Source organism: Ursus americanus, unplaced genomic scaffold (genome assembly GCF_024610735.1).
Source record: "Ursus americanus isolate L20-20 unplaced genomic scaffold, mUrsAme1.1.p SCAF_76, whole genome shotgun sequence".
In the NCBI taxonomy this organism is placed as follows: Eukaryota; Metazoa; Chordata; class Mammalia; order Carnivora; family Ursidae; genus Ursus; species Ursus americanus.
The window spans coordinates 1,066,394-1,079,278 of record NW_028273658.1 but is presented as its reverse complement, the minus strand read 5'-3'; positions in this window follow the sequence as shown (position 1 = coordinate 1,079,278).

Genomic DNA, 12,885 nt, shown 5'->3' with positions numbered 1-12,885 from the left:
TTGGGATAGGGTGTGCACCTCAGGAAAACTGTCTCCGTGGGATGCCGGCTTTTTGCAAAGGGGTCTCAGGGCCGTGTGCCTCGGCTGTCCCTCCGGCTCCCCAAAGCACAGGGACGAGGTGAGGGGCTTAGACCATGCCTGGGCAATGTTGTTTCTTACACCTGGGTGTGTGGCATTTTGTTGAGCTGGCTACCCCCACTTGGGATAGGTGTTCCACAGCAAGCACCTATTGTTCGTCAGAAGCCGTTTTTGCCCCAGGGGTCTCCGGGCTGTGTTCGTTGGGGTTGAACTCCTGCTAGCAAAACCGCCGGGTTGAGGGAAGGGTTCAGACTGTGCCTGGGCCCTGTGGTCTCTTCCAGGTCAGTGTATGGCATTTCCTTCCCCTTGCCCCAGGCACCTGGGAGCATGTCTGCAAGTGGAGAAAGACTTTCCCGTGGGAAGCCGGTTTTTGTCCAACGGGTCCCAGTGCTCTGCTCCTCTCTTTTCACTCCTGCTGCCAGAAGCCCAGGGAGGATGGGAGGGCTTAGAACATGGCTGGGCACTGTGGTTTCTTCCAGAGAAGTGGAGGGCATTTGCTTTACCTTGCCACAACCACTTGGGATAGGGTCTGCACCTCAGGAAAACTGTCTCCGTGGGAAGCCGGCTTTTTGCAAAGGGGTCTCAGGGCCGTGTGCCTCGGCTGTCCCTCCGGCTCCCCAAAGCACAGGGACGAGGTGAGGGGCTTAGACCATGCCTGGGCAATGTTGTTTCTTACACCTGGGTGTGTGGCATTTTGTTGAGCTGACTACCCCCACTTGGGATAGGTGTTCCACAGCAAGCACCTATTGTTCGTCGGAAGCCGTTATTGCCCCAGGGGTCTCCGGGCTGTGTTCGTTGGGGTTGAACTCCTGCTAGCAAAACCGCCGGGTTGAGGGAAGGGTTCAGACTGTGCCTGGGCCCTGTGGTCTCTTCCAGGTCAGTGTATGGCATTTCCTTCCCCTTGCCACAGGCACCTGGGAGCATGTCTGCACGTGGAGAAAGACTTTCCCGTGGGAAGCCGGTTTTTGTCGAACGGGTCCCAGTGCTCTGCTCCTCTCTTTTCACTCCTGCTGCCAGAAGCCCAGGGAGGATGGGAGGGCTTAGAACATGGCTGGGCACTGTGGTTTCTTCCAGAGAAGTGGAGGGCATTTGCATTACCTTGCCACAACCACTTGGGATAGGGTGTGCACCTCAGGAAAACTGTCTCCGTGGGAAGCCGGCTTTTTGCAAAGGGGTCTCAGGGCCGTGTGCCTCGGCTGTCCCTCCGGCTCCCCAAAGCACAGGGACGAGGTGAGGGGCTTAGACCATGCCTGGGCAATGTTGTTTCTTACACCTGGGTGTGTGGCATTTTGTTGAGCTGGCTACCCCCACTTGGGATAGGTGTTCCACAGCAAGCACCTATTGTTCGTCGGAAGCCGTTTTTGCCCCAGGGGTCTCCGGGCTGTGTTCGTTGGGGTTGAACTCCTGCTAGCAAAACCGCCGGGTTGAGGGAAGGGTTCAGACTGTGCCTGGGCCCTGTGGTCTCTTCCAGGTCAGTGTATGGCATTTCCTTCCCCTTGCCCCAGGCACCTGGGAGCATGTCTGCACGTGGAGAAAGACTTTCCCGTGGGAAGCCGGTTTTTGTCCAACGGGTCCCAGTGCTCTGCTCCTCTCTTTTCACTCCTGCTGCCAGAAGCCCAGGGAGGATGGGAGGGCTTAGAACATGGCTGGGCACTGTGGTTTCTTCCAGAGAAGTGGAGGGCATTTGCTTTACCTTGCCACAACCACTTGGGATAGGGTCTGCACCTCAGGAAAACTGTCTCCGTGGGAAGCCGGCTTTTTGCAAAGGGGTCTCAGGGCCGTGTGCCTCGGCTGTCGCTCCGGCTCCCCAAAGCACAGGGACGAGGTGAGGGGCTTAGACCATGCCTGGTCAATGTTGTTTCTTACACCTGGGTGTGTGGCATTTTGTTGAGCTGGCTACCCCCACTTGGGATAGGTGTTCCACAGCAAGCACCTATTGTTCGTCGGAAGCCGTTTTTGCCCCAGGGGTCTCCGGGCTGTGTTCGTTGGGGTTGAACTCCTGCTAGCAAAACCGCCGGGTTGAGGGAAGGGTTCAGATGTGCCTTGGCCATGTGGTCTCTTCCAGGTCAGTGTATGGCATTTCCTTCCCCTTGCCACAGGCACCTGGGAGCATGTCTGCACGTGGAGAAAGACTTTCCCGTGGGAAGCCGGTTTTTTTCAAACGGGTCCCAGTGCTCTGCTCCTCTCTTTTCACTCCTGCTGCCAGAAGCCCAGGGAGGATGGGAGGGCTTAGAACATGGCTGGGCACTGTGGTTTCTTCCAGAGAAGTGGAGGGCATTGGCTTTACCTTGCCACAACCACTTGGGATAGGGTCTGCACCTCAGGAAAACTGTCTCCGTGGGAAGCCGGCTTTTTGCAAAGGGGTCTCAGGACCGTGTGCTTCGGCTGTCCCTCCGGCTCCTCAAAGCACAGTGACGAAGTGAGGGGCTTAGACCGTGCCTGGGCAATGTTGTTTCTTACACCTGGGTGTGTGGCATTTTGTTGAGCTGGCTACCCCCACTTGGGATAGGTGTTCCACAGCAAGCACCTATTGTTCGTCGGAAGTCGTTTTTGCCCCAGGGATCTCCGGCCTATGTTCGTTGGGGTTGAACTCCTGCTAGCAAAACCGCCGGGTTGAGGGAAGGGTTCAGACTGTGCCTGGGCCCTGTGGTCTCTTCCAGGTCAGTGTATGGCATTTCCTTCCCCTTGCCCCAGGCACCTGGGAGCATGTCTGCACGTGGAGAAAGACTTTCCCGTGGGAAGCCGGTTTTTGTCCAACGGGTCCCAGTGCTCTGCTCCTCTCTTTTCACTCCTGCTGCCAGATGCCCAGGGAGGATGGAGGGCTTAGAACATGGCTGGGCACTGTGGTTTCTTACAGAGAAGTGGAGGGCATTTGCTTTACCTTGCCACAACCACTTGGGATAGGGTCTGCACCTCAGGAAAACTGTCTCCGTGGGAAGCCGGCTTTTTGCAAAGGGGTCTCAGGGCCGTGTGCCTCGGCTGACCCTCCGGCTCCCCAAAGCACAGGGACGAGGTGAGGGGCTTAGACCATGCCTGGGCAATGTTGTTTCTTACACCTGGGTGTGTGGCATTTTGTTGAGCTGGCTACCCCCACTTGGGATAGGTGTTCCACAGCAAGCACCTATTGTTCGTCGGAAGCCGTTTTTGCCCCAGGGGTCTCCGGGCTGTGTTCGTTGGGGTTGAACTCCTGCTAGCAAAACCGCCGGGTTGAGGGAAGGGTTCAGACTGTGCCTGGGCCCTGTGGTCTCTTCCAGGTCAGTGTATGGCATTTCCTTCCCCTTGCCCCAGGCACCTGGGAGCATGTCTGCACGTGGAGAAAGACTTTCCCGTGGGAAGCCGGTTTTTGTCCAACGGGTCCCAGTGCTCTGCTCCTCTCTTTTCACTCCTGCTGCCAGAAGCCCAGGGAGGATGGGAGGGCTTAGAACATGGCTGGGCACTGTGGTTTCTTCCAGAGAAGTGGAGGGCATTTGCTTTACCTTGCCACAACCACTTGGGATAGGGTCTGCACCTCAGGAAAACTGTCTCCGTGGGAAGCCGGCTTTTTGCAAAGGGGTCTCAGGGCCGTGTGCCTCGGCTGTCCCTCCGGCTCCCCAAAGCACAGGGACGAGGTGAGGGGCTTAGACCATGCCTGGTCAATGTTGTTTCTTACACCTGGGTGTGTGGCATTTTGTTGAGCTGGCTACCCCCACTTGGGATAGGTGTTCCACAGCAAGCACCTATTGTTCGTCGGAAGCCGTTTTTGCCCCAGGGGTCTCCGGGCTGTGTTCGTTGGGGTTGAACTCCTGCTAGCAAAACCGCCGGGTTGAGGGAAGGGTTCAGACTGTGCCTGGGCCCTGTGGTCTCTTCCAGGTCAGTGTATGGCATTTCCTTCCCCTTGCCACAGGCACCTGGGAGCATGTCTGCACGTGGAGAAAGACTTTCCCGTGGGAAGCCGGGTTTTGTCAAACGGGTCCCAGTGCTCTGCTCCTCTCTTTTCACTCCTGCTGCCAGAAGCCCAGGGAGGATGGGAGGGCTTAGAACATGGCTGGGCACTGTGGTTTCTTCCAGAGAAGTGGAGGGCATTTGCTTTACCTTGCCACAACCACTTGGGATAGGGTCTTCACCTCAGGAAAACTGTCTCCGTGGGAAGCCGGCTTTTTGCACAGGGGTCTCAGGGCCGTGTGCCTCGGCTGTCCCTCCGGCTCCCCAAAGCACAGGGACGAGGTGAGGGGCTTAGACCATGCCTGGTCAATGTTGTTTCTTACACCTGGGTGTGTGGCATTTTGTTGAGCTGGCTACCCCCACTTGGGATAGGTGTTCCACAGCAAGCACCTATTGTTCGTCGGAAGCCGTTTTTGCCCCAGGGGTCAACGGGCTGTGTTCGTTGGGGTTGAACTCCTGCTAGCAAAACCGCCGGGTTGAGGGAAGGGTTCAGACTGTGCCTGGGCCCTGTGGTCTCTTCCAGGTCAGTGTATGGCATTTCCTTCCCCTTGCCCCAGGCACCTGGGAGCATGTCTGCAAGTGGAGAAAGACTTTCCAGTGGGAAGCCGGGTTTTGTCAAACGGGTCCCAGTGCTCTGCTCCTCTCTTTTCACTCCTGCTGCCAGAAGCCCAGGGAGGATGGGAGGGCTTAGAACATGGCTGGGCACTGTGGTTTCTTCCAGAGAAGTGGAGGGCATTTGCTTTACCTTGCCACAACCACTTGGGATAGGGTCTGCACCTCAGGAAAACTGTCTCCGTGGGAAGCCGGCTTTTTGCAAAGGAGTCTCAGGGCCGTGTGCCTCGGCTGTCCCTCCGGCTCCCCAAAGCACAGGGACGAGGTGAGGGGCTTAGACCATGCCTGGTCAATGTTGTTTCTTACACCTGGGTGTGTGGCATTTTGTTGAGCTGGCTACCCCCACTTGGGATAGGTGTTCCACAGCAAGCACCTATTGTTCGTCGGAAGCCGTTTTTGCCCCAGGGGTCTCCGGGCTGTGTTCGTTGGGGTTGAACTCCTGCTAGCAAAACCGCCGGGTTGAGGGAAGGGTTCAGACTGTGCCTGGGCCCTGTGGTCTCTTCCAGGTCAGTGTATGGCATTTTCTTCCCCTTGCCACAGGCACCTGGGAGCATGTCTGCACGTGGAGAAAGACTTTCCCGTCGGAAGCCGGTTTTTTTCAAACGGGTCCCAGTGCTCTGCTCCTCTCTTTTCACTCCTGCTGCCAGAAGCCCAGGGAGGATGGGAGGGCTTAGAACATGGCTGGGCACTGGGGTTTCTTCCAGAGAAGTGGAGGGCATTTGCTTTACCTTGCCACAACCACTTGGGATAGGGTCTGCACCTCAGGAAAACTGTCTCCGTGGGAAGCCGGCTTTTTGCAAAGGGGTCTCAGGGCCGTGTGCCTCGGCTGTCCCTCCGGCTCCCCAAAGCACAGGGACGAGGTGAGGGGCTTAGACCATGCCTGGGCAATGTTGTTTCTTACACCTGGGTGTGTGGCATTTTGTTGAGCTGGCTACCCCCACTTGGGATAGGTGTTCCACAGCAAGCACCTATTGTTCGTCGGAAGCCGTTTTTGCCCCAGGGGTCTCCGGGCTGTGTTCGTTGGGGTTGAACTCCTGCTAGCAAAACCGCCGGGTTGAGGGAAGGGTTCAGACTGTGCCTGGGCCCTGTGGTCTCTTCCAGGTCAGTGTATGGCATTTCCTTCCCCTTGCCACAGGCACCTGGGAGCATGTCTGCACGTGGAGAAATACTTTCCCGTGGGAAGCCGGGTTTTGTCAAACGGGTCCCAGTGCTCTGCTCCTCTCTTTTCACTCCTGCTGCCAGAAGCCCAGGGAGGATGGGAGGGCTTAGAACATGGCTGGGCACTGTGGTTTCTTCCAGAGAAGTGGAGGGCATTTGCTTTACCTTGCCACAACCACTTGGGATAGGGTCTGCACCTCAGGAAAACTGTCTCCGTGGGAAGCCGGCTTTTTGCAAAGGGGTCTCAGGGCCGTGTGCCTCGGCTGTCCCTCCGGCTCCCCAAAGCACAGGGACGAGGTGAGGGGCTTAGACCATGCCTGGTCAATGTTGTTTCTTACACCTGGGTGTGTGGCATTTTGTTGAGCTGGCTACCCCCACTTGGGATAGGTGTTCCACAGCAAGCACCTATTGTTCGTCGGAAGCCGTTTTTGCCCCAGGGGTCAACGGGCTGTGTTCGTTGGGGTTGAACTCCTGCTAGCAAAACCGCCGGGTTGAGGGAAGGGTTCAGACTGTGCCTGGGCCCTGTGGTCTCTTCCAGGTCAGTGTATGGCATTTTCTTCCCCTTGCCACAGGCACCTGGGAGCATGTCTGCACGTGGAGAAAGACTTTCCCGTCGGAAGCCGGTTTTTTTCAAACGGGTCCCAGTGCTCTGCTCCTCTCTTTTCACTCCTGCTGCCAGAAGCCCAGGGAGGATGGGAGGGCTTAGAACATGGCTGGGCACTGGGGTTTCTTCCAGAGAAGTGGAGGGCATTTGCTTTACCTTGCCACAACCACTTGGGATAGGGTCTGCACCTCAGGAAAACTGTCTCCGTGGGAAGCCGGCTTTTTGCAAAGGGGTCTCAGGGCCGTGTGCTTCGGCTGTCCCTCCGGCTCCCCAAAGCACAGGGACGAAGTGAGGGGCTTAGACCATGCCTGGGCAATGTTGTTTCTTACACCTGGGTGTGTGGCATTTTGTTGAGCTGGCTACCCCCACTTGGGATAGGTGTTCCACAGCAAGCACCTATTGTTCGTCGGAAGCCGTTTTTGCCCCAGGGGTCTCCGGGCTGTGTTCGTTGGGGTTGAACTCCTGCTAGCAAAACCGCCGGGTTGAGGGAAGGGTTCAGACTGTGCCTGGGCCCTGTGGTCTCTTCCAGGTCAGTGTATGGCATTTCCTTCCCCTTGCCCCAGGCACCTGGGAGCATGTCTGCACGTGGAGAAAGACTTTCCCGTGGGAAGCCGGTTTTTGTCCAACGGGTCCCAGTGCTCTGCTCCTCTCTTTTCACTCCTGCTGCCAGAAGCCCAGGGAGGATGGGAGGGCTTAGAACATGGCTGGGCACTGTGGTTTCTTCCAGAGAAGTGGAGGGCATTTGCTTTACCTTGCCACAATCACTTGGGATAGGGTGTGCACCTCAGGAAAACTGTCTCCGTGGGAAGCCGGCTTTTTGCAAAGGGGTCTCAGGGCCGTGTGCCTCGGCTGTCCCTCTGGCTCCCCAAAGCACAGGGACGAGGTGAGGGGCTTAGACCATGCCTGGGCAATGTTGTTTCTTACACCTGGGTGTGTGGCATTTTGTTGAGCTGGCTACCCCCACTTGGGATAGGTGTTCCACAGCAAGCACCTATTGTTCGTCGGAAGCCGTTTTTGCCCCAGGGGTCTCCGGGCTGTGTTCGTTGGGGTTGAACTCCTGCTAGCAAAACCGCCGGGTTGAGGGAAGGGTTCAGACTGTGCCTGGGCCCTGTGGTCTCTTCCAGGTCAGTGTATGGCATTTCCTTCCCCTTGCCCCAGGCACCTGGGAGCATGTCTGCACGTGGAGAAAGACTTTCCAGTGGGAAGCCGGGTTTTGTCCAACTGTCCCAGTGCTCTGCTCCTCTCTTTTCACTCCTGCTGCCAGAAGCCCAGGGAGGATGGGAGGGCTTAGAACATGGCTGGGCACTGTGGTTTCTTCCAGAGAAGTGGAGGGCATTTGCTTTACCTTGCCACAACCACTTGGGATAGGGTCTGCACCTCAGGAAAACTGTCTCCGTGGGAAGCCGGCTTTTTGCAAAGGGGTCTCAGGGCCGTGTGCCTCGGCTGTCCCTCCGGCTCCCCAAAGCACAGGGACGAGGTGAGGGGCTTAGACCATGCCTGGGCAATGTTGTTTCTTACACCTGGGTGTGTGGCATTTTGTTGAGCTGGCTACCCCCACTTGGGATAGGTGTTCCACAGCAAGCACCTATTGTTCGTCGGAAGCCGTTTTTGCCCCAGGGGTCTCCGGGCTGTGTTCGTTGGGGTTGAACTCCTGCTAGCAAAACCGCCGGGTTGAGGGAAGGGTTCAGACTGTGCCTGGGCCCTGTGGTCTCTTCCAGGTCAGTGTATGTCATTTCCTTCCCCTTGCCACAGGCACCTGGGAGCATGTCTGCACGTGGAGAAAGACTTTCCCGTGGGAAGGCGGGTTTTATCAAACGGGTCCCAGTGCTCTGCTCCTCTCTTTTCACTCCTGCTGCCAGAAGCCCAGGGAGGATGGGAGGGCTTAGAACATGGCTGGGCACTGTGGTTTCTTCCAGAGAAGTGGAGGGCATTGGCTTTACCTTGCCACAACCACTTGGGATAGGGTCTGCACCTCAGGAAAACTGTCTCCGTGGGAAGCCGGCTTTTTGCAAAGGGGTCTCAGGGCCGTGTGCCTCGGCTGTCCCTCCGGCTCCCCAAAGCACAGGGACGAGGTGAGGGGCTTAGACCATGCCTGGGCAATGTTGTTTCTTACACCTGGGTGTGTGGCATTTTGTTGAGCTGGCTACCCCCACTTGGGATAGGTGTTCCACAGCAAGCACCTATTGTTCGTCGGAAGCCGTTTTTGCCCCAGGGGTCTCCGGGCTGTGTTCGTTTGGGGTTGAACTCCTGCTAGCAAAACCGCCGGGTTGAGGGAAGGGTTCAGACTGTGCCTGGGCCCTGTGGTCTCTTCCAGGTCAGTGTATGTCATTTCCTTCCCCTTGCCACAGGCACCTGGGAGCATGTCTGCACGTGGAGAAAGACTTTCCCGTGGGAAGCCGGGTTTTGTCAAACGGGTCCCAGTGCTCTGCTCCTCTCTTTTCACTCCTGCTGCCAGAAGCCCAGGGAGGATGGGAGGGATTAGAACATGGCTGGGCACTGTGGTTTCTTCCAGAGAAGTGGAGGGCATTTGCTTTACCTTGCCACAACCACTTGGGATAGGGTCTGCACCTCAGGAAAACTGTCTCCGTGGGAAGCCGGCTTTTTGCAAAGGGGTCTCAGGGCCGTGTGCCTCGGCTGTCCCTCCGGCTCCCCAAAGCACAGGGACGAGGTGAGGGGCTTAGACCATGCCTGGGCAATGTTGTTTCTTACACCTGGTGTGTGGCATTTTGTTGAGCTGGCTACCCCCACTTGGGATAGGTGTTCCACAGCAAGCACCTATTGTTCGTCGGAAGCCGTTTTTGCCCCAGGGGTCTCCGGGCTGTGTTCGTTGGGGTTGAACTCCTGCTAGCAAAACCGCCGGGTTGAGGGAAGGGTTCAGACTGTGCCTGGGCCCTGTGGTCTCTTCCAGGTCAGTGTATGGCATTTCCTTCCCCTTGCTACAGGCACCTGGGAGCATGTCTGCACGTGGAGAAAGACTTTCCCGTGGGAAGCCGGGTTTTGTCAAACGGGTCCCAGTGCTCTGCTCCTCTCTTTTCACTCCTGCTGCCAGAAGCCCAGGGAGGATGGGAGGGCTTAGAACATGGCTGGGCCCTGTGGTTTCTTCCAGAGAAGTGGAGGGCATTTGCTTTACCTTGCCACAACCACTTGGGATAGGGTGTGCACCTCAGGAAAACTGTCTCCGTGGGAAGCCGGCTTTTTGCAAAGGGGTCTCAGGGCCGTGGGCCTCGGCTGTCCCTCCGGCTCCCCAAAGCACAGGGACGAGGTGAGGGGCTTAGACCATGCCTGGGCAATGTTGTTTCTTACACCTGGGTGTGTGGCATTTTGTTGAGCTGGCTACCCCCACTTGGGATAGGTGTTCCACAGCAAGCACCTATTGTTCGTCGGAAACCATTTTTGCCCCAGGGGTCTCCGGGCTGTGTTCGTTGGGGTTGAACTCCTGCTAGCAAAACCGCCGGGTTGAGGGAAGGGTTCAGACTGTGCCTGGGCCCTGTGGTCTCTTCCAGGTCAGTGTATGGCATTTCCTTCCCCTTGCCACAGGCACCTGGGAGCATGTCTGCACGTGGAGCAAGACTTTCCTGTGGGAGGCCGGTTTTTGTCAAACGGGTCCCAGTGCTCTGCTCCTCTCTTTTCACTCCTGCTGCCAGAAGCCCAGGGAGGATGGGAGGGCTTAGAACATGGCTGGGCACTGTGGTTTCTTCCAGAGAAGTGGAGGGCATTTGCTTTACCTTGCCACAACCACTTGGGATAGGGTCTGCACCTCAGGAAAACTGTCTCTGTGGGAAGCCGGCTTTTTGCAAAGGGTCTCAGGGCCGTGTGCCTCGGCTGTCCCTCCGGCTCCCCAAAGCACAGGGACGAGGTGAGGGGCTTAGACCATGCCTGGGCAATGTTGTTTCTTACACCTGGGTGTGTGGCATTTTGTTGAGCTGGCTACCCCCACTTGGGATAGGTGTTCCACAGCAAGCACCTATTGTTCGTCGGAAGCCGTTTTTGCCCCAGGGGTCTCCGGGCTGTGTTCGTTGGGGTTGAACTCCTGCTAGCAAAACCGCCGGGTTGAGGGAAGGGTTCAGACTGTGCCTGGGCCCTGTGGTCTCTTCCAGGTCAGTGTATGGCATTTCCTTCCCTTTGCCACAGGCACCTGGGAGCATGTCTGCACGTGGAGAAATACTTTCCCGTGGGAAGCCGGGTTTTGTCAAACGGGTCCCAGTGCTCTGCTCCTCTCTTTTCACTCCTGCTGCCAGAAGCCCAGGGAGGATGGGAGGGCTTAGAACATGGCTGGGCACTGTGGTTTCTTCCAGAGAAGTGGAGGGCATTTGCTTTACCTTGCCACAACCACTTGGGATAGGGTCTGCACCTCAGGAAAACTGTCTCCGTGGGAAGCCGGCTTTTTGCAAAGGGGTCTCAGGGTCGTGTGCTTCGGCTGTCCCTCCGGCTCCCCAAAGCACAGGGACGAGGTGAGGGGCTTAGACCATGCCTGGGTAATGTTGTTTCTTACACCTGGGTGTGTGGCATTTTGTTGAGCTGGCTACCCCCACTTGGGATAGGTGTTCCACAGCAAGCACCTATTGATCGTTGGAAGCCGTTTTTGCCCCAGGGGTCTCCGGGCTGTGTTCCTTGGGGTTGAACTCCTGTTAGCAAAACCGCCGGGTTGAGGGAAGGGTTCAGACTGTGCCTGGGCCCTGTGGTCTCTTCCAGGTCAGTGTATGGCATTTCCTTCCCCTTGCCACAGGCACCTGGGAGCATGTCTGCACGTGGAGAAATACTTTCCCGTGGGAAGCCGGGTTTTGTCAAACGGGTCCCAGTGCTCTGCTCCTCTCTTTTCACTCCTGCTGCCAGAAGCCCAGGGAGGATGGGAGGGCTTAGAACATGGCTGGGCACTGTGGTTTCTTCCAGAGAAGTGGAGGGCATTTGCTCTACCTTGCCACAACCACTTGGGATAGGGTCTGCACCTCAGGAAAACTGTCTCCGTGGGAAGCCGGCTTTTTGCAAAGGGGTCTCAGGGCCGTGTGCCTCGGCTGTCCCTCCGGCTCCCCAAAGCACAGGGACGAGGTGAGGGGCTTAGACCATGCCTGGGCAATGTTGTTTCTTACACCTGGGTGTGTGGCATTTTGTTGAGCTGGCTACCCCCACTTGGGATAGGTGTTCCACAGCAAGCACCTATTGTTCGTCGGAAGCCGTTTGTGCCCCAGGGGTCTCCGGGCTGTGTTCGTTGGGGTTGAACTCCTGCTAGCAAAACCGCCGGGTTGAGGGAAGGGTTCAGACTGTGCCTGGGCCCTGTGGTCTCTTCCAGGTCAGTGTATGGCATTTCCTTCCCCTTGCCACAGGCACCTGGGAGCATGTCTGCACGTGGAGAAAGACTTTCCCGTGGGAAGGCGGGTTTTATCAAACGGGTCCCAGTGCTCTGCTCCTCTCTTTTCACTCCTGCTGCCAGAAGCCCAGGGAGGATGGGAGGGCTTAGAACATTGCTGGGCACTGTGGTTTCTTCCAGAGAAGTGGAGGGCATTTGCTTTACCTTGCCACAACCACTTGGGATAGGGTCTGCACCTCAGGAAAACTGTCTCCGTGGGAAGCCGGCTTTTTGCAAAGGGGTCTCAGGGCCGTGTGCCTCGGCTGTCCCTCCGGCTCCCCAAAGCACAGGGACGAGGTGAGGGGCTTAGACCATGCCTGGGCAATGTTGTTTCTTACACCTGGGTGTGTGGCATTTTGTTGAGCTGGCTACCCCCACTTGGGATAGGTGTTCCACAGCAAGCACCTATTGTTCGTCGGAAGCCGTTTTTGCCCCAGGGGTCTCCGGGCTGTGTTCGTTGGGGTTGAACTCCTGCTAGCAAAACCGCCGGGTTGAGGGAAGGGTTCAGACTGTGCCTGGGCCCTGTGGTCTCTTCCAGGTCAGTGTATGGCATTTCCTTCCCCTTGCCACAGGCACCTGGGAGCATGTCTGCACGTGGAGAAAGACTTTCCCGTGGGAAGCCGGGTTTTGTCAAACGGGTCCCAGTGCTCTGCTCCTCTCTTTTCACTCCTGCTGCCAGAAGCCCAGGGAGGATGGGAGGGCTTAGAACATGGCTGGGCCCTGTGGTTTCTTCCAGAGAAGTGGAGGGCATTGGCTTTACCTTGCCACAACCACTTGGGATAGGGTCTGCACCTCAGGAAAACTGTCTCCGTGGGAAGCCGGCTTTTTGCAAAGGGTCTCAGGGCCGTGTGCCTCGGCTGTCCCTCCGGCTCCCCAAAGCACAGGGACGAGGTGAGGGGCTTAGACCATGCCTGGTCAATGTTGTTTCTTACACCTGGGTGTGTGGCATTTTGTTGAGCTGGCTACCCCCACTTGGGATAGGTGTTCCACAGCAAGCACCTATTGTTCGTCGGAAGCCGTTTTTGCCCCAGGGGTCTCCGGGCTGTGTTCGTTGGGGTTGAACTCCTGCTAGCAAAACCGCCGGGTTGAGGGAAGGGTTTCAGACTGTGCCTGGGCCCTGTGGTCTCTTCCAGGTCAGTGTATGGCATTTCCTTCCCCTTGCCCCAGG